The 7,259-nt window shown below is 27.0% G+C and overlaps 1 non-coding gene across 1 annotated transcript; it reads right to left on the reverse strand.

The window, feature by feature from the left end:
• Nucleotides 1-7,026: 7,026 nt before the first annotated feature.
• Trnat-ugu lies at nt 7,027-7,099 on the reverse strand. Its single transcript has one exon. It is a non-coding gene; the product is annotated as a tRNA-Thr (tRNA).
• Between the last annotated feature and the right edge of the window lie 160 nt (nt 7,100-7,259).

Consider the following 7,259-nt stretch of genomic DNA (forward strand, 5'->3'; position numbering starts at 1 on the left):
AGGGAGAAATATTATTTATCAGTGAATGGATGTTCTGTTAACCAATAGAAAAACTACAGGTGCATCTAGTTCAGTTTGGAAGGGGAAAAATTATTTATCAGTGAACAAACGTTCTATTATCAATAGAAAAACTGCAGTTGCAACGAGTATATACAAATTTGAAAAGAAGAATATAATTTTTTATTTTACATTTTAACGTATATCAAGCTTGCTGCTAAGAATTTTATTTTCTGGTATTAAAAATATATAATCTCTCTATATGTGACGCTCCACGAGAAAAGGGACCTTATTTACTCTTGTCATAAGGTCCCTTTTCTCGTGGAGCGTCACATATAATAAAAAGATTTCGCCGCCGGATTCAGTGCCCTGAAGTTGTCCACAAATGGCCAAAAGTCAAAGGTCTGAAGTTAGCCTCAAATTGGGAAAAGTCAAAGGTCAAAGGACAGCGCTCTGAAATTGGCCTTAAATGGCTATAGTATAGTTAAAATATAACTTCAGGCCATAGATGTAGGTCAAAAGGTAAAAATAACCTCAAAATAAGGTCAAAAGTTATTGCTGTCACAGATATAGATGGAGACGCGACATAACCCCTATATTACAAAAATCGCGCTATATTATCGCTATCGCCGCTGTTTCAAGATTCTATAAGGGCTACTCTCCCAAAAGGCCGTCAAAACTTATGTCAAATTTGACCTATTTTGTATTAAAATAAAAATAAAAAATAGAGATAGGGAATTGGCGCGTAAAAAAATGTTGGCTCGCTCAAAGCTCGCTCAAGGCTCGAGACTTGGTTGAAGATAAGAATTCCCCTAAAGCTCAAGGCTCGCTCAATGCTCAAGACTTAATTGAAGCTATAAATTCACCTAAAACTTAAGACTTGATGAAGGCTTTCTTAAAGCTCGAGACATTGGTTAAAGCTAAAAATAATCCTAAAGCTTAAGGCTCGCTCAAGGCTCGAGACTTGGTTAACGCTAAAAATAATCCTAAAGCTTAAGGCTCGCCCTAGGCTCCAGACTTGGTTGAAGCTAAAAATTCCCCTAAAGCTCAAGGCTCGCTCAAGGCTCAAGACTTGGTTGAAGCTAAAAATTCACCTTAAAACTTAAGACTTTTATAACTTAAGACTCGCTGAAGGCTCTTTTAAAGCTTGAGACTTGGTTAAATTAAAAAATAATCATTGAACGTAAAATTTGTATCTTTATTAAGATACAAATTAAGTCTTAATTTTTAAATCAAAAATAATTTCTGCCTTAAACAGTGAAGAAATTTTCAGCTTAACCCCTTGGCTGTCAACGAGATTTCCACTGTTTGGGCCAAAAGTGTGTTGAAAAAATTTTTAATGGATTTTTATGAAACTTGGTACCCTAAAGTTTCTAGGGTCGCTGATTACGAATCTGACATCAGTTTTTCGAAATTCAAAATGGCGGATCCAAGATGGCGGAAATTTTTTCAAAATTCGTCGAATTTGCTTGAAACTTGTTACTCAGGGGTTTTAAGGGTCACTGATTACGTATCTAACATTTGTTTTCTAAAATTCAAAATGGCGGATCCAATATGGCGGAAAACGAAATAAAAAATTGATCAGATTGGCTTGAAACTGAATACTTGGGGATTTTCAGGGTCGCTGATTACGAATCTGAAATCAGTTTTTCGAAATTCAAAATATCTGGTTCAATATGGCGGAAATTCTTTTTAAATTTATTGAATTTGTTTGAAACTGGTTAATCTCACACAAAAAAAAATATGGTAAATTTGACTACTTTTTTACTATTTCCTGTAGTTCCTATAGGCGCCCGTAACAAATTGTAGTTGTAACAACTGTAAAAAATAGTTAAATTAACTGTTTAAAGTAGTAAAATGAAATTATTTATTTGTTCTTTATTATTATTGAGGTCCATTTTTTATATTTTCTCTTACCTATTTTTGTTCATATATAATTTATATATTAAATTCTTATACACCTAACAGAGAAAAATCCCCAAACGCCGGGGATTGAACGCACGACCCTAACATTCGCAAACCGATAACCTAACCACCTAACCACGCTCGCACGCTACGATGACTGGCATTGTACTTGAGGACATTCTTCTTAGATTCAGTCATAATAACTACTCCGTTTAGTTGCAGTAACTAATTTTTTAAGCTCAAGGACTTAGTTGAAATGTAGCCAGCATATGATTTTAAATGACTCAACGATAGTGCAGTAGTTAAAAGTACTGTTGAAAATAGTTATTTTCAGAATTTCTGTAGTAAAATTATCCACTTTTTACTAGTTATAATAAAATTAAACTTACTATTTTCATATAGTAAAAATAACATAGAAATTGTTACTTTTATGACTTTTGTAGTTATAAAAATAAATGTTTCTTACCACCATAGAGATAAATTATTAAAAGCTAGTAAGAATTGGTTCTTTTAACTACATTAAACACAAAAATAACAAATTTCAGCGGTTGTTCTTACTCTTTGGAACAGTAAATTTTAATTTATTTTGCAAATAGCAAGAAATGGATATTTCTACTACAGAAATTCCGAAAATAACTATTTTTAACAGTACTTTTAACTACTGCACTATTGTTGAGTTATTCACAATCATAACGTGTAGTAGTAATTTTAACTACATAAAACCTACTATTCAATTTTAGTTCCACTAACTATGGAAGTTTAGTTAAAATGCTGTTAAAATGCTGCTGAATATGGTAGTTTTAACTATATTTTTTTAACTGCACATATGTGGATACTTTTACCACTCACGTTTTTTCTCTGCAGAAAAAAATGATCTTTTCAACTGCATAAATAGTAAAAATAACTATTTTCAACAATTGATTTTACTATATGAAAACAGTAAATTTCTTTCTTTCTCTGCAACTAGTAAGAAATAGTTGTTTTAACTACATAAATCATAAAAGTAACAACTTTCAGAGGTTGTATTTACTATATAAAAACAGTAAGTCTCATTTTGTTTGCAACTAATACAAAATAGTTATTTTTGCTACCACAATAGTAAAATTAACTATTTTTAACAATAGTTTTTACTACTACACTATAGTTGAGCCATTTACAAGCATCTGTTAGTTATTTCAACTACGTAAAGTAGTTATTTTAACTACATAAAACCAACTACTTCATTTTGGTTCCACTAACTGAGGAAGTGTAGTTAAACACAGGAAAAAAAAGTCTGACTCCGTTTACACCTTAAATTCAGCCCGTGTATTTCACATAAGTCTGTCCTTGTTTAACGGGGCTGACTCCGTTTACACCTTAAATTCAGCCTCAAAAAGAGGCTGAAAGTAAAACTTTTTTTTTAGTGTGAAATGCTGCTGAATATGGTAGTTTTAACTACTTTTTTTCTAACTACACAAATGTGGTTGTTTTTACCATTCGCATTTTTTTCTGTGCTGATATCAGTATGATAATTTTTGGTGAAATCAAATTTCGATAAATACCCTAAAAAACTAATGTCAGATTCGTAATCAGCGACCTCGAAAACCCCCGAGTAACTGATTTCAGGAACATTTAAGAAGTTTTTAATCACCTTTTTTAAGTTGCGCATATATGCGTCATGAACCACTTTTGGCCAGTTTAGTTTTGCGCATATATGCGTCAGCGACAGTCAACGGGTTAAAAAACAACTACATATTTTAGATAATAAAATTAGACATAAAAATTCAAATAAGAACAACAAAGATTACATTATTACGAAAATTTTCAATTTAAAAAAATGGTTTTTCTTATTTATTCGACATTAAGGAGGGAAACCACATTAGACGTCTGAAAAAATCGATTTTTTCTTTTTTGCATAAATTGTTAGTTAAGGTGTTCAAAAATAGGCTGCAAAAGTTTTAAGAGCAAAATTCGACGTCCTCGCTGTACTGGTAATGCCGGAGCGCGCTCTAGGTTACCGTAGATTAGTAGAATAGGCGTAGCACTTTTGAGACTAAGGAGAGCAGAAAGGGACGAAAAGAGGAATTATTAGACTTACATGCTACTTATGAAGCAGATAAAGGGGGGATATGTATAGTGCTGGAATAGCTGATTAAAGTGTAAGCACCTTAAAAAATTTTTTTTTATTCCACATGCACAAAAATGGCGCTTTTAGATAGCTGACCTTTTTTTAAATAAAAAAGTTGCAAAAAAGTAGGCAAAAAATCGAATCTTTTTTTCAAAGTAGTGTCAATTTTTTAATTTTCAATATTTTCACATAAAAGTTGGTTCACTTAATAATAAAATATTTATAAAATGTGAATAGACTTGATTTTTTGCTTTCGGACGAAATTTGTGGGCTCAGGACTGCCCAATTTGAAAGATTTTTTATATAAACGCTTAAAAAAATATGAGTTACAGTTGAATATATGTAAAACATGGTGGAAATGTTTTATTTCATTGAAAAAAATTCTTACTTAAAAAAAAAATTTCGCGAAAAACGGCTAAAAACAGCGTTCTAATGTGGTTTCCCCCCTTAATTTATTTTATTATTTTTATATTGATTTAAATCTATATTATTATTATTTTTTATATTTACTAATTTTATTTTTATTATTAACCCATTAAGTAATAATTAAATAATAATTCAATTATTTTCTTAAATTTTGATAAAATTATTTATAAGAATTGAATTATTTTTACTAAAATTTTAATAGAATTACTTCTCGAAAGAAATAATAATTGATTAGTAAATTTTACTAATAAATATAGATATTTCTAACTATTGTCTAGTAAATTTTAGTATTAAATAGTAATTTCTACTAATTGATTAGTAAATTTTTCTAATTAATAGAAATTTCTACTAATTTATTAGTAACATTTACCAATTAATATTTGGAGAGAGAGGGAGTGAGAGAGTAATTTGTTGAAAAATGAAATTATTTTCTCATTTTTGAATGCGTCTCGTTGAGAATAATATTTTTTTTCGCCTTCTAAGAACGTGAATAATAGCGACGAATTTAGAAGCTTAAACTGAATGTATATACTATGTTGGCTCATTTCAAATGAAGGTGTACAAGTGCAACTTGATGTTAAATTTGAATTTACTCGAAAATTTAAGCAGTAAGAACTTCACTTACACGAGAAATCAATATTGAACACATCTTCCAGCCACAATTTAACTTGTGACTTGAACTTCAGAATTCGTGAATCTAATAATGCACCTGAACCGGATTATACATGTATCTGTATAAGAGCATGTATAATTTCCGGTATATGTATATAGTATATATTATATTTGTCGAAAAACTAATTAACGCTTTGCATATAAATTCTATGCGTATAAAAAAAACACACAAACACAAACTAAATCCATAATTGCATTTAAATTGAATTTAAAAGAATTATTTTCGTTTCAATATTAAATGTTTCATTGTGAAGAATATTGCAAAAATTTTTTTTTTTTAAATTCTTCGTTAAAAATAATTGGAATTTTTCTTTTTTGTGTTGATGAAAAAGAAATTTAATAAACAAAATTTAATTGTAAAAAATATAATAAAAATGTAACACAACTAAATAAACAAAATTTAATAAAAAAAGCAATAGAAAAAATTTATTTACTTAATAATAAAAAAATATGGTAAAACAGTAGAAAAATTCAATAAACAAAATTTATTTTAAAAAATTTGATAATAAAAAATGTAATAGAAAAAATAAGGAATGTTCTAGAAACAAAATTTATTAAAAAATATTTAATAATAAAAAGTATACTAAAAAGATAAAAAAAAATCAGTAAAAAAAGTTTATTTGAAGAAAATGTTGATAATAAACATTTAAAAAATAAGAAAAATTCAATAAACAAAATTAATTTTTAAAATAATAAAACAAAAAAATAAGAAAATTTTTTTAACAAAATTATTGAAAATGTTTAACAGTAATAAAAAATAGAATAAAAAAAAAGATTTAATAACAACGAAATGTATTTAGAAAAATTTAATCTTTTCTTATATCTTATCTTATCTTATATTAAAATATTTCCTTCGTCCACCAAATTTTTCGTTCAACGTTTTCAACAATATGTACATATACACATGTATACTCACACATATACACGCAGCACATACACATGTATATTATTAAACAATAAACACATGTATAATTATAATTTAAAGCAATATTTATTATATCAAATTTTTGAAAAAATTTAATTATAAACAAGACCAAGATTTCTCAAAAATTTTAATAAGTCCAAAAAGTAAATTTGGAATCTTAAAAAATTATTACGAAACAATTCTAATAATTAGTTTTTAAAAATATTTTTTGTAGATATTTTGAACATTATTGTTTTCTCCAAAATGTTAAAAATAATTTTAAAATGTTTCATTTTAAAATTTTTGGAAATTTGTAATTAAAATTATTAAAAATATTGAATTTTCAAAAATTAGAAGCTTATTTTCATTTTTAAATTTACCTTTAAAGAAAAATTTTTGATAATTCAATTATTTTCAAAATTTTTAATTAAAATTCTTCAAAAGTTGATTTTCAAAAATTGTAACAAAATACTTGAAATAAATTAATTGTTTTCAATTAAATTTTACAAAATTTTTTAACTATTCAAAAACAATTTTTGAAAGATTTGTTTATAGTTATTTTTTGAATTATAAAAATCGAAATAAGTTGCACTTTTTTACTAAATATTGTGTTAATTTGTTGCAATGTTTGGATGAAAAGTCGAAAAAGTCTCAATTTTCTTCATTTACCTGACAAAAAATTTTTTTCATGACATTTACATTTACTAATCGTTTTGACTGCGGGGTATAAATAAATAAAAAAATAAATTTTATTATATTTAATAATAAAAATGTATTATTTTTATTATTACATTATTTTTGATTATTAAAATTTATTACTTAGGTATTAAAAATATAATGAAAAAATAAAAATAATAAAAAGATTTAAGGGCATTTGATAACATTTATTTGAATAAACAAAATTTAATTAAAAAACACAAAAATTATTAAAAAATACTTGATTATTAAAAATACTAAATTTAAACTTCCATTTGTTTATAGTGAAAAACGAATAAATTTACGAAATAAAAAAAGTTGCCCCCAGAGAGATTTGAACTCTCGACCCCTGGTTTACAAGACCAGTGCTCTAACCCCTGAGCTATGGAGGCGCATATCGCTCCGTGGCTTATCTTCTCTTCAGAAACTTCACGAACATAAATGTTATTAAAATTCCATTTATTGTTAACCTTGGTGCTTATCTTTTACTCATATACACTCACAATGACTTTAACGTAACACAAAATAAATCACACACGAATCAAAATGAAA

Source organism: Leptopilina heterotoma, unplaced genomic scaffold, assembly GCF_015476425.1.
Source record: "Leptopilina heterotoma isolate Lh14 unplaced genomic scaffold, ASM1547642v1 Lhet_63, whole genome shotgun sequence".
Classification (NCBI taxonomy): Eukaryota; Metazoa; Arthropoda; class Insecta; order Hymenoptera; family Figitidae; genus Leptopilina; species Leptopilina heterotoma.